We start from the raw sequence: 25,762 nt of genomic DNA on the forward strand, positions 1-25,762 counted from the left end.
TCCCTCTCAACCATACCATTTTTCAATTCCTCATCAATTCTCTTTCAATTCCTCATCCACGGGGATTCAACCATTTTTACAGTCATTTTCTTAATGGGTGCTTATTAGTAACTTGAATAAGCAATTTCATAAATGTGTCAAGTGCAGCATCTGTTTGCTCCTCATTACACACCACAGAACAGCAAATATTCTTTACATCAACAACATATGAATCACTACAAAAGTTATTGTTTGACCTCTTATACACTACATTAGGCCCAGCCTTTGGAACTTTGGTTTTCCTAGATATGGCTACTATATTGTGGTCACTACATCCTATGGATTTGGATACTGCTTTCAAGCTAATTTCTGCAGCATCAGTAAAGATGTGATCAATACATGTTGATGATTTCATTCCTGTGCTGTTTGTAACTACCCTGGTAGGTTGACTGATAACCTGAACCAGGTTACAGGCACTGGTTACAGTTTGAAGTTTTTTCTTGAGTGGGCAGCTTGATTAAAGCCAGCCAATATTTAAATCACCCAGAAAATATACCTCTATGTTGATATCACATCCTGCAATATGAGCTATGACATTAATATTTGTGTAAACTCTTCAAAGTTGTTCTGTGGGTGACACTGAGTAGACTGATAGACCATTTCATTGGTCCACAATCCACAAGTAAGGCTGTACAGTGAAATATTAGTGTGCCACCAAAGCAATTCTAAAGTCTAACACATCCACAGTGCGAGTTCAACTGATTTATACTTTTTTTGTTCAAATTAATAATTGTATTTTCTTGAATTTATATAACAAAATATGGCATGATTCCATTATTTATATCAATTTGCATCACTTTCAAATAGGGACTTTTATTTAAAAGGCGAAACGCAAATTCCACTCGTGGCTAATTGTAATTGCGCCCATTTTCACATCGGTGCTCAATGCGGTTTCAGCTGAACACGCTCCAGCCATAGAAGATGGTAGAGGCCTCTAGTGGCCAACAGGCCGTATTAGTATGGGCAGCGCCATTGATGGCTTCCACCATTCTTTATGTAGTCAACTGGGTGGGACTTCCAACTTCATTGGCTGATCGCTCCTGGTGAACCTGTTGAAGTCATGTCCAACAGGGTCATCAGGAGGGATCAGTTAATCAAGAAGAAGAAAATGTACTACTTCAAAATGGAGATTGTCTAAAAAAAAATATATTATCACAGACGCTACAGTGGCACAGATACAAAGATGAGTCCTCTATGTATCTCTATGGCTACTCTCCTGAAGTACTGTTGGCAAGTGCAGCCAGGACACACAGACCGATACCTGGACAAGAGAGACTTCACTGACTTTTAGGGTGAGTTTTTATATCAAAAGGGTAAATGTATCTTCATGTAACCGTTGTGTGTTTTAAACCGAAGGGCTTTTAGCTGTTTGGGTAAAGTTAGGTACTTTAGCCAAGTTTCGTCACTATCCAGGCCATTAAAGTTAGCTAGTGTTATGGCGCTGTGGAGGCTAATCAAGTCCATATGCTTTAGCTGATTAACTAGCTAGATATTTAGTTATAGGGTAGCTAGCAGCGAAAGACATGCAGAAGAGGGTCTCTCTCTCTCCACATAACGGGACAGCTAACTAGCTAGCTATTGAAATTCCTCCACGTTTCAGCACCAGCAGTAAATCCGCCACCACTTCATGTACCAGCCAGCTACACTGATGGATGGATATATAGGGAACCATCTTTAGTAGCTAGATGAGTTGCTTTTACCGGCCAGTGAGTGATCTGGTTATCTGATTGACAGGGTTTAGGGTATAAATCCATTTTAACACTTTGAGGGGCGATTAAACAACGGAGACCCATTAACTTTAAATGAAGGGAAGCGAATTTGGCGGTGACCATTGGACATGCTAGACTTGGCTAGGGAGCGGAACCGAAGTTGTGCAAAGCTGAACTTTTGCATGCTCGGCGACATCGCGTTGCGATTGACCAATCAAAGGTCACTAGTTTCCTGTCCCTACTGGATTGTTTCTGCATACCTAGTACTCTGTAGCCTGCTAGCACCATACCTAGTACTCTGTAGTCTGCTATCACCATACCTAGTACTCTGTAGCCTGCTAGCACCATACCTAGTACTCTGTAGCCTGCTAGCACCATACCTAGTACTCTGTAGCCTGCTAGCACCATACCTAGTACTCTGTAGCCTGCTAGCACCATACCTAGTACTCTGTAGCACCGTACCTAGTACTCTGTAGCACCATACCTAGTACTCTGTAGCCTGCTAGCACCATACCTAGTACTCTGTAGCACCATACCTAATACTGTAGCCTGCTAGCACCATACCTAGTACTCTGTAGCACCATACCTAGTACTGTAGCCTGCTATCACCATACCTAGTACTCTGTAGCACCATACCTAGTACTCTGTAGTCTGCTAGAGTGGCTATCCATATATACTGGATTACTTCTGTTAGGTTCAGATGGAACAGCTCAGCTTCTGCGTAAAAGACCAAGATGGTGAGGGAAGACACTGTCCTGATTTCTTTGTTTGTGGTTCCATTAGTAACTGTTTGAATTAGAGACTGTTGTTCAGTTTTGACTGTCCAGGGTCCGTTTTTCTGTACAACACGTGGTCAGTGTTGAGGCAGTGCCAGCTGAGCTGAATGGAGTCACATGGTGGGGAGGACGAGCGCTTTGTGGGCTGCCACTGGGCACCACCGTCTCTGTCACAACAACAACTTGAAAGGAGAGGTGGCTGGCTGTCGCTTCTAACAGGGATAGATTTAGGTTAATTTTCTCTTTCTTTTTGTCTTTCTTTTTCTTTCTCTCTTTTTCTCTCTTACTGAACAAAAATATAATGATTTTGAAAGTTACAGTTCATATAAGGAAACCAGTCAATTGAGATATGTTAATTAGGCCTGAATCTATGTATTTCACATGACTGGGCAGGGGTGCAGCGAGCTGGGGAGCCAGCCCCAGGCAATCAAAATGAGTTTTCCCCCCACAAAAGGGCATTATTACAGACAGAAATACTCCTCAGATGATCCCGCAGGTGAAGAAGCCGGATGTGGAGGTCCTGAGCTGGCGTGGTTAAACGTGTTCATCAAAGCACAGTAAATAGCCTATGTGCCAACACTCTGTGGCTGCTTCTGAAACACACCAGTGACCAACGTAAACTTTTTTCCCTTATTGGCCCGGTCGGGGCATTTGGCCAAAAATCGACAGAATTTATACTGGCCCGGACATGGTGAAGTTCTTAAATGCGTTGGGGTCATTCAGGGACCATACACTGAGCATACCTTCTAAGACAAACATTCCCAAAGAGAGCTGGATGTGGCACACTATCAACAGTAGCCAGTATATTGCTAGTATGTTCACTTTTTGAAGGTTTACTATTGTAAATCACTGTCCCTAAAAGAAATGAGCTCAGTGAGTAGGTTGATGGATGCTTCTTTTTGCTCTGGACAGCTTGTTTGTGTGCTGTGTGTAGACATTAACTGATGTACTGCTGGAGAAGCAGTGACTGGCAGAGCGTGGTGGTCAAATACGAACAGCATGACATTTAGGCGTGTAGTCTTTAATTGTATACTGCCAAAGAGCAGGTAGGTACATGTTGAACTGGAATGCAAAAAATGTGCTGTAAAGTTATTGGCCCAGTCGGGGACAAGATCTACTCGCCCATCACATGTTTTTACAGGCCCCGGGCTAGTGGGCTGTCGTTAATGTTGGACCCTGCTCGTAAAAGAAAATAAATGAATGTGCCAGAACAATAGGCTAAGTGGATTTCATTGCCAAGATTGTGCAAAGCTGTCATCAAGGCCAAGGCTGGCTGCTTTAAAGAATGTCAAATATAAAACAGTTTTTTTGGTTACTACATGATTCCATATGTGTCATTTCTTAGTTTTGATGTCTTCACTATTATTCTACAATGTAGAAAACAGTAAAAATAAAGAAAAACCCTGGAATGAGTAGGTGTATCCAAACATTTGACTGGTACTGTATATAAATGTCTAAAAACCTGTTTTCGCTTTGTCATTTTGGAGTATTGTGTGTGTGTGTGTGTGTGTGTGTGTGTGTGTGTGTAGACTGATTGGGGGGGGGGGGGGGGGGGGAACAATTTAATCAATTTTAGAATAAGGCTGTAACAAAATGTGGTAAAAGGGAAGGGGTCTGAATATTTTCCGAAGGCTCTGTATACACTATAAGAAGAGCAGATAAGGATTGGCCATACAATCCCATAATGCATTAACTAAGGCTATATCAAAGCAGAAGTTAAAAGCAGAACAATGCAAAAAAGTCTACTTACCTGTAATTAATAACAAAACTTAGAGGTTTGATTGTTGCATGGATTTAAAATCAATTAAATAAAAAATGTATTTGTCACATGCTTTGTAAACAACAGGTGTAGACCAACAGTGAAATAAATGCTTACTGACAGGCCCTTCCCACAATGCAGAGAGAGAAAAAATTATAGAAAAGTAATAGTAAATACACTATACACAGAGTACCAGTTATAACTAGACTATGTACACGGGGTACCAGTAAACTTATCTTATAAAAAAACCAATCTTAACATAATCACTAGTTAACTACACATGGTTGATGATATTACTAGTTTAACTAGCTTGTCCTGCATTGAAAATAATCAATGCGGTGCCTGTTAATTTATCATTGAATCACAGCCTACTTCACCAGATGGGTCGTTGCATCAATGTACCTAACCATAAACATCAATGCCTTTCTTAAAATCAATACACAAGTATATTTTGTTTAAACCTGAATATTTAGTTAAAATAAATTCATATTAGCAGGCAATATTGCTGCTAACATATGGAGAGGCAGGTAGCCTAGTGGTTAGAGCGTTGGACTAGTAACCGGACTGTTGCAAGATCGAATCCCTGAGCTGACAGTAAAAATCTGTCGTTCTTCCCCTGAACAAGGCGGTTAACCCGCTGTTCCTAGGCCGTCATTGAAAATAACAATTTGTTCTTAACTGACTTGCCTAGTTAAATAAATATTAACTAGGGAAATTGTCACTTTGCGTTCTGTGTAAGCAGAGTCAGGGTATATGCAGCAGTTTGGGCCTCCTGGCTCGTTGCAAACTGTGAAGACCATTTCTTCTTAACAAAGACCTTAATTCATTTGCTAGAATGTTACATAATTATGACATAAAATTGAAGGTTGTGCAATGTAACAGCAATATTTAGACTTAGGGTTGCCACCCGTTAGATAAAATACGGAACAGTTCCGTATTTCACTGAAAGAATAAATGTTTTGTATTCAAAATGATAGTTTCCAGATTTGACCATTTTAATGACCTAAGGCTCGTATTGCTGTGTGTTTATTATATTATAATTAAGTCTATGATTTGATAGCGCAGTCTGACTGAGTGGTGGTAGGCAGCAGCAGGCTCGTAAGCATTCATTCAAACAGCAGTTTCCTGCGTTTGCCAGCAGCTCTTCGCAATGCTTGAAGCACAGCACTGTTTATGACTTCAAGCCTATCAACTCCCGAGATTAGCCTGGCAATACTATTGTGCCTACAAGAACATCTAATAGTCAAAGGTATATGAAATACAAATGGTATTGAGAGAAATGGTCTTATAATTCCCATAACTACAACCTAAAACTCCTTACCTGGGAATATTGAAGACTCGTTAAAAGGAGAACATATGAAAGCTGGTGGTTCATGTTCTGAGCAAGGAACTTTAAACGTTAGTTTTTGGCACGTATTGCACTTTTACTTTCTTCTCCAACACTGTGTTTTTGCGTTCATTAAAACCTCTTTGGGCACGTCCGGATGAAAAGCGTGCCCAAAGTAAACGGCCTGTTACTCAGGACCAGAAGCTAGGATATGCATATAATTGGTAGATTGAAACTTTAGAGTGTTTTCTATCCGAACTGTTAAAATAATGTCTGAGTATAACAGAACTTATTTGGCAGGCGAAACCCCGAGGACAAACCATCCAGGAAAAAAACAAAAAACAATTGAGGTCACTGTTTTCAATTCGTTTTCTATGGGAAACTATTTGAGGCACCTGGTTGCAGTTCCTATGGCTTCCACTAGATGTCAGTCTTTAGAAATTGGTTGATGTTTTTCTTTTGAGAAATGAAGAAGTAGGGCTGTTCATTGTGAGTGTCAAGCCAAGTGGACTCTATTGTGTTTTGCGCGTGACCTCGCTCCACGTTGATTTTATCCACTATTGAACACAGTATATTCCGTCTTAAAATGTATCGATTATTTACATTTTAGGATACCAAAGGTTGGATTAGGAAAGTTGTTTGGACCAAGTTTACAGGAAACTTATTAGATCATTTGTAGTCATGTTGGGCGAGTTGGAACCGGTGTATTTCTGAATCAAACGCGCCAAATAAATGGACATTTTGGGGATATAACGAAGGAATTTATTGAACAAAAGGACCATTTGTGATGTTTCTGGGACATTTTGGAGTGCAAACAGAAGATCTTCAAAGGTAAGGCATGAATTATATCGCTATTTTTGACTTTCGTGTTGCACTTCCCTGGTTAAAATATGTTTGTCATGCATTTGTATGATGGGGTGTTGTCCTCAGATAATCGCCTGGTTTGCTCCAGCCTTTTTGAAATCTGACACGGTGGATGGATTAACAAGAAGTTAAGCTTTATTTTGATGTAATGCACTTGTGATTTTATGAAAGTTAAATATTTCTAATTTAATTTGAATTTCGCCCTCTGCAATTTCACTGGATGTTGTCGATGTTCCGCTAGCGGAACGTCTAGTCGTAACAGGCTAAACCAAATTGAACATGTTTCATTATTTATTTGAGACTAAATAGATTTTATGTATTATATTAACCTCTCTAGGGCAGGCGGGACGAATTCGTAACAGCCAGTTGAATCCTGTGGCGCGATTTTCAAATACCTTAAAAATCCTATTACTTCAATTTCTCAAACATATGACTATTTTACAGCTATTTAAAGACAAGACTCTCGTTAATCTAACCACACTGTCCGATTTCAAGAAGGCTTTACAACGAAAGCAAAACATTAGATTATGTCAGCAGAGTACCAAGCCAGAAATAATCAGACACCCATTTTTCAAGCTAGCATATAATGTCACAAAAACCCAGAACGACAGGTAAATGCAGCACTAACCTTGTGATCTTCATCAGATGACACACCCTAGGACATTATGTTTGAACAATACATGCATGTTTTGTTCAATCAAGTTCATATTTATATCAAAAAACAGCTTTTTACATTAGCATGTGACGTTCAGAACTAGCATACCCCCCGCAAACTTCCGGGGAATTTACTAACAATTTACTAAATTGCTCACGATAAACGTTCACAAAAAGCATAACAATTATTTTAAGAATTATAGATACAGAACTCCTCTATGCACTCGATATGTCCGATTTTAAAATAGCTTTTTGGTGAAAGCACATTTTGCAATATTCTAAGTACATAGCCCAGCCATCACGTGCTAGCTATTTAGACACCCGGCAAGTTTAGCCTTCACCAAAATCAGATTTACTATTATAAAAGTTTGATTACCTTTTGTTGTCTTCGTCAGAATGCACTCCCAGGACTGCTACTTCAATAACAAATGTTGGTTTGGTCCAAAATAATCCATCGTTATATCCGAATAGCGCCGTTTTGTTCGTGCGTCCCAGACACTATCCGAAATGGTAAATCAGGGTCGTCGCGCATGGCGCGATTCGTGACAAAAAAATGTCTAAATATTCCAATACCGTACCTCGAAGCATGTACATATTACGCTGTTTAAAATCAATTTTTATGCAATTTATCTCGTAAAAAAGCGATAATATTCCGACCGGGAATCTCCTTTTCGGCAAACAGAGGAAAAAACACAAAGACGGGGGCGGCCAGTGCACGCGCCGCCCATTGTCCCTTGATCGGCCACTTGAGAAAGGCGATAATGTGTTTCAGCCTGGGGCTGGGATGACGACATTCAGGTTTTTCCCGGGCTTTGAGAGCCTATTGGAGCCGTGGGAAGTGTCACGTTACCGCAGAGATCCTTTGTAAATGAATGAGATGTCAAAGAAAGATCAATAAATGGTCAGACAGGCCACTTCCTGTAAAGGAATCTCTCAGGTTTTGATCTGCCATTTGAGTTCTGTTATACTCACAGACACCATTCAAACAGTTTTAGAAACTTTGGAGTGTTTTCTATCCAAAGTCAATAATTATATGCATATTCTAGTTACTGGGCAGGAGTAGTAACCAGATTAAATCGGGTACGTTTTTTATCCAGCCGTGTCAATACTGCCCCCTAGCCCTAACGGGTTAAGTTAAAATAAAAGCGTTCATTCAGTATTGTTGTAATTGTCATTATTACAAATATAATTGGCATCGGCTTTTTTTGGTCCTCCAATAATCGGTATCGTTGTTGAAAAATCATAATCGGTTGACCTCTAATACATATACCACCGCACTTGCCATTTGAGTCGTGTATGCAGCTTTTTATAAAGTAGTCTTAGCCTAATTTAGACATAGAAACTGCCATACTCAATTGACCTTACTGACCAGCAAACTACCTCAATTATGTACAGTCTCATTCCTTTGCATTGAGCGATATGACCTTGCCCTCACACAACACCTGCCTGCCTCACTCCTCCTGGCTGTGAAATCATCATTCTATTCGATGAGCCAAGATGACAAGCACATCCACAACAACAGGGAACATTAACTACTTATAATGTATGTAGCAACGACGTTACATTAATTAATGCTAGCTAGCTAGCTAGCAACAAACTGGCTGAAAAAAAACCCACATATGATCTTACCTTCATGAAGGTAACACTCGATCCAGTAACCTTTTAGTTGGACTGCTTTGGGCAGTCTGACGCCTTCATCTGCCCATTTATCGATAGAAGTCGATGTTATAGCCGGAAACAGTTTTAAACTACTAGTCCACACCATTGTTGTTTTGACTAGCGACTTCTGGGATTCCCTCCTCGGATCTCCCACCCCCGCCTCCCTTTTCAAAATGGCACCTGTGACTAAACGTTGCTAACGCTAGCTAGCCACTTAATATAACTCGATGTATGTTGGCTAGCTAAGTTAGCCATGTTATGAATACAACTCCCATTAGTGATGCGAAGTTCGCCTCTTCACTGACTCAGATATTTTCGACTCATTCAGTCAAAATAACAAATCTTTAGACACATTTTGTTAATTTGAGTCAGTAATGCCTAGAGCATCCAGGACCTCCTACCTGCCAACGATGAACTGAACACTTGAAATGGTCATGGTTCTTCAAGCCTCTCGTTCACATGTAGTAAACCATAAAGGACTTATTGGAGCTGTCATTTGGGACTGAGACATGTAGTAAACCATAAAGGACTTATTGGAGCTGTCATTTGGGACTGAGACTTGTAAAAGCATGCTTTAAACAATGCACGTTTGTTGATTGCTAGTCATACAAACACAATTATTTCTTGGTACATTTGAAACAAAGTCTAGTTGTGGCCTCAACGGGACTAGATTTTCAATGACTCGGAAGGCATTTCTTGACTGCCGTGAGGGTGATAAACACATGATCGTTTGCGAACTGCAGCAACCCAAACAATTAATTCTTGAGTTGGAGTTTGTTGAGCAGAGGCTGTGTGTGTTTTGTCTCTACAAAGCTGTCTTCATCGTGACATTCTTGAACCATGTGATCAATTATCAGTTGTAAACCTTTTTCGTATGCTGCCTGCAGCATGATCTAGTTACGACAGCCAGTTGTTGGTTGGAGTACGCCTCCGGAGTCACTGGACGACCACATATTGATCCTGCTGTACAATTCATTGCGGCCAGCAGGTCAAATGAACAGCAAAAATCAACGAGTCACTCAAAAACGAATCGTGATTCTCTCAAGTCAGTAAAATTAGTTTAAAAATTGCACTTCACAATCTCCCATCTGCTGTCGACATCCGGATATGATTTGAGAACACTAGTTAGCAAAAGTGTTTAGTAGCATTGTCTGCGAGCTCCAAACACTGAATTCAGAGCCATTCAGTGGCTAGCCACGCTACAATTTTACCAGGTTCCTGTAAAGTAATGATAGTCTACCACAACATACCAAGAGTTTTCTGATTTAGCAAGGGTAGTATGAATTTTAATTTCATTGTGTATTTAAAAACACAGTTTGAGATCATTGTGAGGGGTTTCCTTCACTAGTTAGAATGGGAAACGGGCTTCCCTAGAAAATGTTGTCCGAGGTTGTAACCGTAACCAAGGGGGGGCGGGGCATAGCAATAGGACTGCAGTGAGGGGTTTCCGAAAGGGGATTCTCAATACTGGAATCCTGTGATGATATCAAATATCAGCGCTGTTACTGTGAAGCGCTGTTACTGTGAAGCGTTGTTACTGTGAAGCGTAGACATTCTATTTTCTACCGAGATTGCAAAAACATTTGCATGTTGATTTTAATGCGATTTGATATCAACATCTGTGTTGAGAAATCGTGTTTTTTTTTTTTTTTCTCCTTCTAGAATTTGACGATACAGACCGCAATGCTGTTTGGGATGAGTAGTTTGCCTCCTAACTCTGGTATGTATACAGTCTGGGATGAGTAGTTTGCCTCCTAACTCTGGTATGTATACAGTCTGGGATGAGTAGTTTGCCTCCTAACTCTGGTATGTATACAGTTTGGGATGAGTAGTTTGTTTGTCTCCTAACTCTGGTATGTATACAGTCTTATACCCTTGACTTTTTTCATATCTGTTTTTTAAAGCGATTCTAATCTTTTGAATTGATGGTTCACCCTTTTTGTAGCTATTCAACGTTTGGAACCACGATAACCAGTATGTTGTTGAAATTTGAATTGAAAACAAAAGCGTGGCTGTTTCAGTTCCTGGAACCATAATCGCAGAAAGAGGGCCACGGCAGAAAGAGGGCCACGGCCCGTTGCAGCCCTACTGGAATTGGAATTTCTGTGTACTTCCTGAATTGACTGGAATTTAAATGGAATTGACCCCAACTAGCTGTGATATCTGCTAACTCCAGAGAACGTTAACAGTAACTCGAAGGAAACAGGAGATGACTTTGGTCCGAAATGCCCTTTGGACTCTGGTCAAAAGTAGTGCACTATTTAGGGAATATAGGATGCCATTTTAGATGCAGGACTTCATTCTCACTGTAGCTAGGTTTGCATCCAATTGGCGACAGATGTTCATGTGAATATTCTAAAATCTTCATAGGAACAATACGCTCATTTTCCCACCGGAGATGTTTCCATCAAATGTATTTGTTGCGGATAAAAGGCTGTACGTGATGAAGTTAAATGCGTTTCCATCGCGTTTCCAAAACCAAATAATGGTGTTCTATAGCGATTGTGCCCATGGTATTGGAATGTGTGCTCTAGCCAACAGCTTGCAGATAGTGCGGTTATAGCCTACATGATGAGATTATTATTGACAAAATGGAGAGATTATTTTTATTTGTCAAATGGCAGCCAAGCACCGATGATCATGTCACTACTCATTTTGTGGACAGTTTGCACATAGGCAGACTTGGCTCTCGAGAAGTTCGCCTACGGCAGCCTTTCTCAATAGCAAGGCTATGCTCACTGAGTCTGTACGTAGTCAAAGCTTTCCTTAAGTTTGGGTCACAGTGGTCAGGTATTCTGCCACTGTGTACTCTCTGTTTAGGACCAAATAGCATTCTAGTTTGCTCCGTTTTTTTTGTTTGTTTTTTTGTTAATTACTTGACACATTGGAAAGAATTATCTTTTTGTTTTCTCATGATTTGGTTGGGTCTCATTGTGTTGCTGTCCTGGGGCTCTGGTGTCTGTTTGTGAACAGAGCCCCAGGACCAGCTTGCTTAGGGGACTCTTCTCCAGGTTCATCTCTCTGTAGGTGATGGCGTTGTTATGGAAGGTTTGGGAATCACTTCCTTTTAGGGGGTTGTAGAATTTAACGTTTCTTTTCTGGATTTGGATAATTAGTGGGTATCGGCCTAATTCTGCTCTGCTTGCATTATTCGGTGTTTTATGTTGTACACAGAGGATGTTTTTGGTGTTTGTCCCATTTTGGGAATTCTTGGTTTGTGAGCGGACCCCAGACCTCACAACCATAAAGGGTGATGGGTTCTATAACTGCTGCTACTTGCTGTTTATTATCTATGCACAGTCACTTTACTTACCCCTACCTACATGTACATATTACCTCGACTAACCTGTACCCCTGCACATTGACTCGGTACCAGTACCCCCTGTATATAGCCTCGTTATTGTTATTTATTGTTTCATTTTATGATTTTTTTTTACTTGAGTCTATTTTTCTTAACTTTACTGTTGGTTAAGGGCTTGTAAACGTTTCACAATAAGGTTTATTCGGCGCATGTGACAACTAAAATTTGATTTCAAGTATTTTTTTTTGCCAGATCCTAATTGGTATGTTGGATTTTGGATTTGATGTTCCTTTTGATGGCGTAGAAGGCCAGAGAGAGGGGGGGTGGGGGGGAGAAGAGAGAGAGAGGGGGAAGATCGTTAACTGCTTTGTGGAAATGACCTGTGGCGCTGATGTTTAGGCCGAGGTATGTATATATTTTTTTGTGTGCTCTAGGGCAACGGTGTCTAGATGGAATATGTGGTCATGGGAACTGGACCTTTTTTGGAACACACATTATTTTTGTCTTACTGAGATTTACTGTCAGGGCCCAGGTCTGTCAGGGCCCAGGTCTGTCAGGGCCCAGGTCTGAGAAACCTATCCAACCAAAACCTATCCAACCCCCCTCTCTCTCTTCTCCCCCCCCCCCCCCCCCCCCTCTCTTCTTCCCCCCCCTCTCTCTCTTCCCCCCCCTCTCTCTCTTCCCCCCCCTCTCTCTCTTCCCCCCCTCTCTCTCTTCCCCCCTCTCTCTCTTCCCCCCTCCTCTCTTTTCCCCCCTCCTCTCTTTTCCCCCCCTCCTCTCTTTTCCCCCCCTCCTCTCTTTTCCCCCCCTCCTCTCTTTTCCCCCCCTCTCTCTCTTTCCCCCCCTCTCTTCCCCCTCCTCTCTCTCGGTCTCTGTCTCTCTGAAGGCATTCAGTTTCTCTTCAGCGGGTCTGTTCCTCTTCTAAATTGCCCTATAGTAACAGGTTGCTAACAGCGGGTCCCTATAGTAACAGTGTAGTGTCTGGAGGGTTGCTAACAGCGGGTCCCTATAGTAACAGTGTAGTGTCTGGAGGGTTGCTAACAGCGGGTCCCTATAGTAACAGTGTAGTGTCTGTTCTGTTCCTCTTCTAAATCAGAGACTCGTCAACAGTTATTACATTAGTCATGAGGAAGTGATACATTTCCTCCCAGTCAACATCTTGCTCAGTGTTTCCCAACCCTGGCCCTCCAGTTACCCCAACAGCCCAACCCTGGCCCTCCAGTACCCCCAACACATTTTTATTATAACCCTGGACAAGCTCACCTGATTCAACTTGTCCAATAATCGTCAAGCCCTCAATGAGGTGTTTATCAAGGGCTACAACAAACTGTGTACTGTCGGGGATACTGGGGGACCAGGGTTGGGCTGTCGGGGATACTGGGGGACCAGGGTTGGGCTGTCGGGGATACTGGGGGACCAGGGTTGGGAAGCACTCATGTGGATTATACTGAAAAAAAATGAAATCAAATTTAATTTGTTACATACACATGGTTAGCATATGTTATTGGTCACATGGTTAGCAGATGTTATTGGTCCATACACATGGTTAGCAGATGTTATTGGTCCATACACATGGTTAGCAGATGTTAATGCAAGTGTAGCGAAATGCTTGTGCTTCTAGTTCCGACCATGCAGGAATATCTAACAAGTAATCTATCCTAACAATTTCACAACAGCTACCTTATATACACACAAGTGTAAAGGAATGAATAAGAATGTGTACATATAAATATATGGATGAGCGATGGCCGAACGGCATAGGCAAGATGCAGTAGATGGTATAGAGTACAGTATATACATATGAGATGAGTAATGTAGGGTATGTAAACATATAAAGTGGCATTGTTTAAAGTGGCTAGTGATACATTTATTACATCCAACTTTTCTATTATTAAAGTGGCTAGAGTTGAGTCAGTCTGGTGTTACGAACCCCTTTGGCCCTGCAGTCTAGGGGGGGGGCCAAAGATCTGTAGATCTCATTTCAAACACACGGTAATGGGGGGGGGGGGGCTGAGCTGGACCCAAGGAAAGGACTAATAAACACAAGCTAGTCTTACCTGCTTCAAGAACAGTTAGCTAACTAACCAATAAAATACAGTGGCTGGTCCGCCCAGTTCTAACTAGGGTACTTAGACAAAGTTTTCCTAAGGGTAATGTATGCCCATGGGCGACTTGGCTTGGTATCCCCTTTTCCCACCAACAAACAAACAGTCATACACCACAGCAATACATACTCACAAGATAACGGACAAAGTGAGATGAGGGAGAGAGGTGTGTCTTCAGTGGCGACTGACTGCCATCTGTGATTAGGGCAGAAGGAGAGAAAACAAATACACACAGGATACCTGTATCCGTAAGTTGGCAGCAGGCTCTCTGTGTTAGTGATGGCTGTTTAACCTCTAGGGGACCCCTTCCCGTTCTTATCCTGTTAACGGGATTGATTTTGACAACAGCCAGTGGAAAATCAGAGCACCAAATTCAAAACAGCTAAATCTCATAATTCCATTTTCTCAAACAATCAACTATTTTACACCATTTTAACACTCTGATGGCCTTGAGATGCAAGCTGTTTTTCAGTCTCTCGGTCCCCGCTTTGATGCACCTGTACTGACCTCGCCTTCTGGATGATAGTGGGGTGAACAGGCAGTGGCTCGGGTGGTTGCTGTCCTTGATGATCTTTTTGGCCTTCCTGTGACATCGGGTGGTGTAGGTGTCCTGGAGGGCAGGTAGTTTTCCCCCGGTGATGTGTTGTGCAGACCTCACTACCCTCTGGAGAGCCTTACGGTTATGGGCGGAGCAGTTGTCGTACCAGGCAGTGATACAGCCCGACAGGATGCTCTCGATTGTGAATCTGTAAAAGTTTGAGTGTTTTTGGTGACAAACCAAATTTCTTCAGCCTCCTGAGGTTGAAGAGGCACTGCTGCGCCTTCTTCACTACGCTGTCTGTGTGGACCATTTCAGTTTGTCTGTGATGTGTACGCCGATGAACTCAAACTTCCCACCTTCTCCACTACGGTCCCGTCGATGTGGATAGGGGGGCTGCTCCCTCTGCTCTTTCCTGAAGTCCACGATCATCTCCTTTGTTTTGTTGACATTGAGTGTGAGGTTAATTTCCTGACACCACACTCCGAGGGCCCTCACCTCCTCCCTGTAGGCCGTCTCAGCGTTGTGGAGGACTAGGGTTGGGAAACACTGTTCTAGATTATACTGGAGGACCAGGGTTGGGAATCAATCAATCACATGTATTTATAAAGCCCTTCTTACATCAGCTGATGTCAAAGTGCTGTACAGAAATCCAGCCTAAAACCCCAAACAGCAAGCAATGCAGGTGTAGAAGCACAGTGGCTAGGAAAAACTTCCTAGAAAGGCCAAAACCTAGGAAGAAACCTAGAGATGAACCAGGCTATGAGGGGTGGCCAGTCCTCTTCTGGCTGTGCTGGGTGGAGATTATAACAGTACATAGCCAAGATGTTCATAGATGACCAACAGGGTCTAATAATAATAATAATAATAATAATAATAATAATAATCACAGTGGTTGTAGAGGGTGCAACAGGTCAGCACCTCAGGAGTAAATGTCAGTTGGCTTTTCATAGCCGACCATTCAGAGTATCTCTACCACTCCTGCTGTCTCCAGAGAGTTGAAAATAGCAGGTCTGGGACAGGTAGCACGTCCGGTGAATAGGTCAGGGTTCCATAGCCGCAGGCAGAATAGTTGAAACGGGAGCAGCAGCATGACCAGGTGGACTGGGAACAGCAAGGAGTCATCAGGCCAGGTAGTCCTGAGCCATGGTCCCAGGGCTCAGGTCCTCCGAGAGGGAGAATTAGAGAGAGCATACTTAAATTCACACAGGAAAAATACTCCTGACCCTAGCCCCCCGACACAAACTACTGCAGCATAAATACTGGAGGCTGAGACAGGAGGCTGAGACAGGAGGGATTGAAGCACTGATGTAGATTATACTGGAGGACCAGGGTTGGGCTGTTGGGAGTACTGGAGGACCAGGGTTGGGCTGTTGGGAGTACTGGAGGACCAGGGTTGGGCTGTTGGGGGTACTGGAGGACCAGGGTTGGGTTGGGGGGGGGGGGGGGGTACTGGAGGACCAGGGTTGGGGGGTGTACTGGAGGACCAGGGTTGGGGGGGGGGGGGTACTGGAGGACCAGGGTTGGGCTGTTGGGGGGGTACTGGAGGACCAGGGTTGGGGGGGGTACTGGAGGACCAGGGTTGGGGGGGGGGGTACTGGAGGACCACGGTTGGGCTGTTGGGGGGGTACTGGAGGGCCAGGGTTGGGCTGTTGGGGGGGTACTGGAGGACCACGGCTGGGCTGTTGGGGGGGTACTGGAGGGCCAGGGTTGGGCTGTTGGGGGGGTACTGGAGGACCAGGGTTGGGGGGGGTACTGGAGGACCAGGGTTGGGGGGGGGGGGGGTACTGGAGGACCACGGTTGGGCTGTTTGGGGGGGTACTGGAGGGCCAGGGTTGGGCTGTTGGGGGGGTACTGGAGGACCAGGGTTGGGCTGTTGGGGGGGTACTGGAGGACCAGGGTTGGGCTGGTACTGGAGGACCAGGGTTGGGCTGGTACTGGAGGACCAGGGTTGGGCTGTTGGGGGGGGTACTGGAGGACCAGGGTTGGGGGGGTACTGGAGGACCAGGGTTGGGGGTGTACTGGAGGACCAGGGTTGGGGGGGTACTGGAGGACCAGGGTTGGGCCGTTGGGGGTACTGGAGGACCAGGGTTGGGAAACACTCATCTAGATCATACTGTAGTCAGACAGCTGTGCAGCGTCCTAAATGACTCCTTATTCTATATAGTGCACTCCTTTTGACCACTCCTTTTGACCAGGTACAGGTAGCCACTGTAGTTCTTTTCCCCCAAGTTGTGATGACGTTAGAGGTCCCCTTGTCCGTCCCCACTGTTGTGATGACGTTAGAGGTCCTCCTCTTGTCCGTCCCCCCCTGTTGTGATGACATTAGAGGTCCTCCTCTTGTCCCCCCTGTTGTGATGTTAGAGTTGAGCAGCTCCCGCTGGTCTAATGGTGCGTTTTGAATCGTGTTGGTTGGGAAACAGCATCCGGACGCACCATGAGATCTGATTTCATCAGAGGAAGCTGTGGCTACATGGCTGAGACCATGTTCCAGATGGCTCAATGGTGTGTGTTGTCATGTCAGTTTGAGTAGTGATTCCTGTATAAGTTCTTTAATCTGGTCCCCAGACTGCGTAAAGCTCAGAAGGATCCATTTTGTGGTGTTGATTCTTCCTGGTCAGGACACAGACCGGAGACTCCAGACCTCTAAAACTGTTCCTACACTCAGCCCAGTGTTAGGACTGTTAGACGAGACTGAGAAGAGAGGAAACCTTGTTTAGTCTAATAGTGGATCAGATGGAGAAGAGAGGAAACCTTGTTTAGTCTAATAGTGGGTCAGATGGAGAAGAGAGGAAACCTTGTTTAGTCTAATAGTGGGTCAGATGGAGAAGAGAGAACCTTGTTTAGTCTAATAGTGGATCAGATGGAGAAGAGAACCTTGTTTAATCTAATAGTGGGTCAGACGGAGAAGAGAGGAAACCTTGTTTAATCTTTAGAATCAACCTAAACTACTATCAACCCAACATTATTATTTCACCACATAGAGAGACCCAGTCCAGACCCGGTCTAGTGCCCTGCAGTTCACAAGTCCAGACCCGGTCTAGTGCCCTGCAGTTACGAGTCCAGACCCGGTCTGGTGCCCTGCAGTCCAGACCCGGTCTGGTGCCCTGCAGTCCAGACCCGGTCTGGTGCCCTGCAGTCCAGACCCGGTCTGGTGCCCTGCAGTTCACCAGTCTAACGCCAACGGAGTTCTTAAAGAGAGGAAGGCAAGGCAGTGTGTTTGCGTGTTGTAGAAAGTGAGACAGCGGTGTCAGTATTTGTGTGTCAAATCAATTAAAATAAAATTGTAATTTGTCACGTGCTTCGTAAACAACCAGGTGTATACTAATGGTGAAATGCTTACTTACATAGATAACTTGGCTATATACACGGGGTACCAGTACTGAGTCAGTGGTAACTAGGCTATATACATTACATTTCTTGGCTCAGTTGGTAGAGCATGGTGTTTGCAACGCCAGGGTTGTGGGTTCGCATTCACTACCGTAAGTCGCTCTGGATAAGAGCGTCGGCTAAATGACTGAAATGTAAAAATGTAAAATGTTGTAGTCCACGATAAGTTCCTTTGTCTTGCCCACGTTGAGGGAGAGGTTGCTGTCCTGGCACCAAACTGCCAGGTCAAAGACCTCCTACTTGTAGGCTGTCTCGTCGTCGGTGATCAGGTCTACAACCGTCTTGTCGTCAGCAAACTTAATGATGGTGTTGGAGTCATGCGCGGCCACGCAGTCTTAGGTGAAGAGGGTGTACAGGAGGGGACTGAGCTCACACTCACAGGTGTTTATTTTGTATAGTTAGAAAAGGGCAGTGTGGAGTGCAATAGAGATTGCATCATCTGTTGGGGCGGTGTGAGAATAGGAGTGGGTCCAGGATGTCTGGAATGACGACGTTGATGTGAGCCTTGGCCAGCCTTTCATAGCCTTTCATAGCTACAGATGTGAATGCAACGGGCGATGGCCATTTAGACAGGTTACCTTGGCGTTCTTGGGCACAGGGACTATGGTGGTCTGCTTGAAACATGTAGATATTACAGACTAGAGGTCGACCGATTATGATTTTTCAACGTCGATACCGATTATTGGAGGACCAAAAAACCCGATACCGATTTAATCGGCCGATTTATTATTATGCTTTTTTTAAAGTGTGTGTATGTATGTATGTATGTGTATACACACACACACACACACACACACACACACACACACACACACACACACACACACACACACACAGCTCTGAAGTGACAATGATACTGAAGAGACTGTTTGAATAATAAAAATAGAGTTTAAGTTACCTGTGATGAATGCTGAAAACAAAAACTGTAATTTCTATATGCAGGAAATCCTATTTTAATAATGGGCATGGTAAGAATTGACTACCAAAGTGCGAGTCATAATTCCCATGACACTTTCTAGCAAAATCTGAAAAGCGTTTCCTTCATTTATTCCATAGGATATTTTTTGATTAACTTAAAATAAGGTCTGTGTTTGGTTTAGGCTCACACCACCTTGCCAATTTTATAACTGTGTAGATATCCATAGGATATAACTCTGAGCAATATAAGCGAAGATCATTTTTTTTGTAGAGTGGATTTATGAAAATATGTTGACAAACGTTACCTAGTGAGATTTACACGGGTATCAAAACGCCGAGACGGTTTAAGCACAAAACACAGACCTTATTTGAAGTAGATCAAGACATTCTCTATGGAAGACATGAACGGTAAAATAACGAAGGAACCCCTTTCAAGTTCAGCCGCAAGTTATTACAGGAATTATGACGCGTCGACTATTTCTCTCTAAACCAAATACCTTTGACTATTACGAGCCTGCTGCTGCCTACCACCGCTCAGTCAGACTGCGCTATCAAATCATAGACTTAACTATAATATAATAAACCTTAGTTTCCGGATTTGACCATATTAATGACCTATCATCTCAAACATTATTCTTTCAGTGACATACGGAACCGTTCCGTATTTTATCTAACGGGAGGCATCCATAAGTCTAAATATTCCTGTTACATCGCACAACCTACAATGTTATTTCATTGTTCCGTAAAATTCTGGCAAATTAGTTCGCAACGAGACAGATTCTGTATACCCTGATTCTGCGTGCAACGAACGCAAGAGAACTGACACAATTTCACCTGGTTAATATTGCCTGCTAACCTGGATTTCTTTTAGCTAAATATGCAGGTTTAAATATATATACCTCTGTGTATTGATTTTAAGAAAGGCATTGATGTTTATGGTTAGGTACAGTCGTGCAACGATTGTGCTTTTTTTTCGCAAATGCGCTTTTGTTAAATCATCCCCGTTTGGCGAAGTCTGCTGTCTTCGTTAGGAAGAAATTGTCTTCACAGTTCGCAACAAGCCAGGCGGCCCAAACTGCTGCATATACCCTGACTCTGTTTGCAAGAGAAGTGACACATTTTCCCTAGTTAAAATAAATTAATGTTAGCAGGCAATATTAACTAAATATGCAGGTTTAAAAAATATATACTTGTGTATTGATTTTAAGAAAGACATTGCTGTTTATGGTTAGGTACACGTCGGAGCAAAGACAGTCCTTTTTCGCGAATGCGCACCACATCGATTATATGCAAAGCAGGACAGGCTAGATAAACTAGTAATATCATCAACCATGTGTAGTTAACTAGTGTTTATGATTGATTGATTGTTTTTTTTATAAGATAAGTTTAATGCTAGCTAGCAACTTACCTTTGCAACGTAAAGCAGGTGGTTAGAGCGTTGGGCTTGTTAACGTAAGGTTGCATCCCCAAGCTCACAAGGTAAAAATCTGTCGTTCTGCCCCTGAATAAGGCAGTTAACCCACCGTTCCTAGGCCATCATTGAAAATAAGAATGTGTTCTTTAACTGACTTGCCTAGTTAAATAAAGGTACAAAATATCTATATTATTTTATTTTTATTTTTTATTAATCGGCGGCCAAAAATACCGATTTGATATGAAAACTTGAAATCGGCCCTAATTAATCGGCCATTCCGATTAATCGGTCGACCTCTATTACAGACTGGTTGAGGGAGAGGTTAAAAATGTCAGTGAAGACACTTGCCAGATGGTCAGAGTGTGCTCTGAGTACTTGTCCTGGTAATTCGTCTGGGCCTTTGTGTTTTAGATCATGAGGTATTAGTGTATTGTAATGTCGCGTCAGCCTCGAGTGTAGTTAACCAGTTACCAGACTGACAGGGTAATGATTACATAGAGACATGCTGTTTACACCTGGTACTAGTGGTACAGGTTGCAGGGCAGTGTTCATTTTGGCAGGTATTTTAGATTAGTTTTACTAGTTTTAGTCTTAAAATACACTTTTACATTTGAGTCATTTCGTCCTTTAGTTTAGGACAATGTTTGTCCAGTTTTAGTCAGCCATTTGAGTCACATAGACTGTCCATTTTCTCTCTAAATTCCATTTGGTCCAGCCTTGTCCAACCAGGCCGACAATCCCCTTAAATACCTTAGCTGGCAGCATTGATATTGTGGCAGATTGTAACCAGTGCCAGCCATAATTAACCATGTACTATAAAGCCTTGGCTAGAGATTAAACAATTTACTGATCTGATTTTTCTCCCCATCATAACCATCAAGAGGGTAAATAACAGTAGTTACCTTGAAAAAAGGGGAGAATTTTTGACTTTCAAGAAATGCCAGAAGTATTACTGTACCCCTAATATTCAACAATTAGTATGGGGGGGAAATAAATAATTATGAAATGAATTGAAATGTGCGCATTCACTACTGTAAGTCGTTCTGGATAAGAGCGTCTGCTAAATGACTAAAATGTAAATGTAATTAGCATATGTTTTTCCCATTGGAGAAAAGCACTGCAACTCACATGAATTGACTGCAAGAGACCGTAACACAGAATAGCAGCACTAATGGCTAAATGGAGCTTCTCATGAGATCAAAGCAAAATATATCCTACATGAGGTAGGAGAGAGTGAACATTATTGTTACTAGTTAGGGTTAGTGAACATTATTGTTACTAGTTAGGGTTAGTGAACATTGTTGTTTCTAGTTAGGGTTAGTGAACGTTATTGTTGTTTCTAGTTAGGGTTAGTGAACGTTGTTGTTGTTGTTTCTAGTTAGGGTTAGTGAACGTTGTTGTTGTTGTTTCTAGTTGGGGTTAGTGAACGTTGTTGTTGTTGTTTCTAGTTGGGGTTAGTGAACGTTGTTGTTGTTGTTTCTAGTTGAGGGTTAGTGAACGTTGTTGTTGTTGTTTCTAGTTGGGGTTAGTGAACGTTGTTGTTGTTGTTTCTAGTTGGGGTTAGTGAACGTTGTTGTTGTTGTTTCTAGTTGGGGTTAGTGAACGTTGTTGTTGTTGTTTCTAGTTGGGGTTAGTGAACGTTGTTGTTGTTGTTTCTAGTTGGGGTTAGTGAACGTTGTTGTTGTTGTTTCTAGTTGGGGTTAGTGAACGTTGTTGTTGTTGTTTCTAGTTGGGGTTAGTGAACGTTGTTGTTGTTGTTTCTAGTTGGGGTTAGTGAACGTTGTTGTTGTTGTTTCTAGTTGGGGTTAGTGAACGTTGTTGTTGTTGTTTCTAGTTGGGGTTAGTGAACGTTGTTGTTGTTGTTTCTAGTTGGGGTTAGTGAACGTTGTTGTTGTTGTTTCTAGTTGGGGTTAGTGAACGTTGTTGTTGTTGTTTCTAGTTGGGGTTAGTGAACGTTGTTGTTGTTGTTTCTAGTTGGGGTTAGTGAACGTTGTTGTTGTTGTTTCTAGTTGGGGTTAGTGAACGTTGTTGTTGTTGTTTCTAGTTGGGGTTAGTGAACGTTGTTGTTGTTGTTTCTAGTTGGGGTTAGTGAACGTTGTTGTTGTTGTTTCTAGTTGGGGTTAGTGAACGTTGTTGTTGTTGTTTCTAGTTGGGGTTAGTGAACGTTGTTGTTGTTGTTTCTAGTTGGGGTTAGTGAACGTTGTTGTTGTTGTTTCTAGTTGGGGTTAGTGAACGTTGTTGTTGTTGTTTCTAGTTGGGGTTAGTGAACGTTGTTGTTGTTTCTAGTTAGGGTTAGTGAACGTTGTTGTTGTTTCTAGTTGGGGTTAGTGAACGTTGTTGTTGTTGTTTCTAGTTGGGGTTAGTGAACGTTGTTGTTGTTTCTAGTTGGGGTTAGTGAACGTTGTTGTTGTTTCTAGTTGGGGATGCTAATTCTTGAAGTGTTACTGGTGAATCTGCATGCCAATCATTTGGTCTGTTTCATGGGAATAGTTTATGCATTTCCATCTTGTTGAATGACTGTTTCCTGATGTAGAACAGATGGTAATAAACTATTAGCCTGCCTTGGGGAGCGCACAATTGGCCCAGCATTGTCCGGGTTTGGCCACGGTAGGCTGTCATTGTAAATAATAAGAATTTGTTCTTAACTGACTTGCCTAGTTAAATAAAGGTTACAGACACACCACACGGACCAAAAAGCTATTTTGTTGGCATTTACGCATGTCCCCATTACCAGTCAAACATAAACAAAACCTATTTCTTTCACTTACTGTGCCGTTTCGTTGTTCATTTGTTCAGTCGTTTCATTCTCAAGCAGTGTTTCTATGGAACGCCGTTTGGGTCTTTGCATGTAAAAAAAGAGAACACTTTGACCTGTCAAATAAGCTTGTTGACCAATCAGGGCTTGAATATGACTTCACGTCACATAATAATTTAACACATTCATGAATTTTTTCCCCCCATAGTTATTACAAGTTGATTACACTATCACTCCTATTTCATATGTCACAACAATTCATCGACATGTATGCTATGATGCTGGTCAAGTTGTCTTGCGTACCTACAGTGCTGGTCATAAAAAAAAGCTAGCTAGCTCATGGGTGCAAACAATGTTCTTCCCCAAAAACATAGGACGTTGGGAAAAAATGTATTGGGTAGACTGTTACCCCATTTCATTGATCCCCAATCCTTAGGTAAAGCTGTACAGTGCAATATGAATATCAATACACACAATAGGCTGACTGGGGAGGGGATGTCACAGTCCCGCGATAAGAGCTACAACGCTAATATTTGCATAAACTCTTCAGTTGTGTTCTGTGGGTCACCGAGTAGACTGATACCCCATTTCATTGGTTCACATTCCAACCTTGTTTAATATAATCTAGTCTAAATATGGCATGACTCCACCAATTGTAACCTTCTGCATCACTTTCAAAGAGGTACTTTTATTTTGAAGGCAAACCACAAATTCCCTTATTGTGGCTAGCTTCACAACACAACCCAGTCAGGTCGAGCCTCACTAGCCAGATGAAGCCAGCTGGCTGCTTATAACGTTAGCTTTGGGCAACAGGGTTAAGTAGCTCAAAGTTCAATTTCAATAGGCAAACAACAAGTGGCAACCTATCTAATACTTACTCACAAGGATTCCTAAATCATTGCTAAGAATAGTGAAAATGACTGCAGTTTCTACTGGTCATTGTTTTCAGACTGGTTATATTGGTACTAGCTAAGTACCAAGCTGAAGCTAACTACTCCAGAAGTTGCGGTCAAACAAATGATGCTTTATTACCAGCGCGGTATTGTAAACACATCGTTTGTGGCCGGTGTTTACTTGTTTGCAGACTTATTTTGTTCAGCTTTGACAGGTCTACTGATAGTAGTGGTGGCGCTCGGCTGGAACGTGCAAATTCAGAACACACACCATTCTATAGTAGAACTGGGTTATTTGACGTGTCAAATTAAAAGCTCGACCAGTCGGCGAAAGCCAACATCACCCACGACAGAGAACGGTTGATTGTCAAGGGCAATGAATTCCATTATCTTGACGTTTTTAATGGATTTCACCTTTTTCAGTTGTCTCTCTGAACTGTTCTTAAATGTTCATCTTAAGGATGCAAGTCCTATATACATGTACTGTAGTTATTACCACGCATGAGATCCCCACATTGTAGTCTGTACATTGAATATATCCACTGATCATATACTCTTCCTTGGCAAATAAAGGTGTGGTTCAGGTATGAATCTCTGTGAGACATTCTTTTTCAGTCATTATCCAATACCAGGTGTATCAAACTCCAGTCATTGAATGATGCTGTGTCTGCATGTTTGTATTACAATTATACACTTCAACAGTGTTTACCAGTCCTGCTCCTGGGACATCAATGATTACACATTGTAACTATGCAATAGACTAGAAACATGATTTAAGTAAAGGCTGATTTGTAATTCATATATACAGAAAAAACCTGTGCATATCGAACTCCCTTCATCTGCATTCATCTGAGGACACAGGATAGTATTTCAATTAGATACTTAATTTCAACCAGTGGAGAACGTGAAACGCTTTATTGAAAGAAGTTCATTATCTAGGTGTTAAAAATACATAATACATGCATTATAAATACAAGTTCAATCTGTACTTCAATGCACATATGGTGTGCATTATACAATGAGGAAGAAAGATGAGGTGGGGAGAGAGGTGTAGAAGACAGAGGTAAGAACAGCGGCAAACAGCATATGATTAATGAATCACAGTGCTTCCCTAATGTTCTCTGTTCATCACAATTAGTGTGTCTACTAGAGGTCGACCGATTTATGATTTTAACGCCGATGACGATTATATTTGTAATAATGACAATTACAGCAATACTGAATGAACACTTATTTTAACTTATTATAATACATAAATAAAAATCAATTTAGTCTGAAATAAATAATGAAACATGTTCAATTTGGTTTAAATAATGCAAAAACACAGTGTTGGAGAAGAAAGTAAAAGTGCAATATGTGCCATGTAAAAAAGCTAACGTTTAAGTTCCTTGCTCAGAACATATGAAAGCTGGTGGCTCAATATTCCCAGTTAAGAAGTTTTAGGTTGTAGTTATTATAGGAATTATGACTATTTCTCTCAAAACCATTTGTATTTCATATACCTTTGACTATTGGATGTTCTTATAGGCACTATAGTATTGCCAGCCTAATCTAGGGAGTTGATAGGCTTGAAGTCATAAACAGTGCTGTGCTTCAAGCATTGCGAAGAGCTGCTGGCAAACGCAGGAAGGTGCTGTTTAATTGAATGCTTACGAGCCTGC

At 42.2% G+C, this 25,762-nt stretch overlaps 1 protein-coding gene across 3 annotated transcripts in view; it reads left to right on the plus strand.

Annotated features, from left to right (window-relative positions):
- The first annotated feature begins 1,082 nt into the window (after positions 1-1,082).
- The window catches only part of LOC106566331 (monocarboxylate transporter 1), a 40,275-nt gene continuing 15,595 nt past the window's right edge, over positions 1,083-25,762 (plus strand). Inside the window, exons 1-2 of one of the 3 annotated variants that reach the window (XM_082959765.1) lie at positions 1,093-1,331; positions 10,450-10,507. The gene's annotated coding sequence lies outside the window, so the exon portion shown is untranslated. Of the gene's footprint in view, positions 1,332-10,449; positions 10,508-10,559; positions 10,594-25,762 lie in introns of those variants that run through there. The other 2 variants (XM_045692803.2, XM_045692804.2) reach the window with 2 other exon arrangements.

Source organism: Salmo salar, chromosome 13, assembly GCF_965601325.2.
Source record: "Salmo salar chromosome 13, fSalSal1, whole genome shotgun sequence".
Classification (NCBI taxonomy): Eukaryota; Metazoa; Chordata; class Actinopteri; order Salmoniformes; family Salmonidae; genus Salmo; species Salmo salar.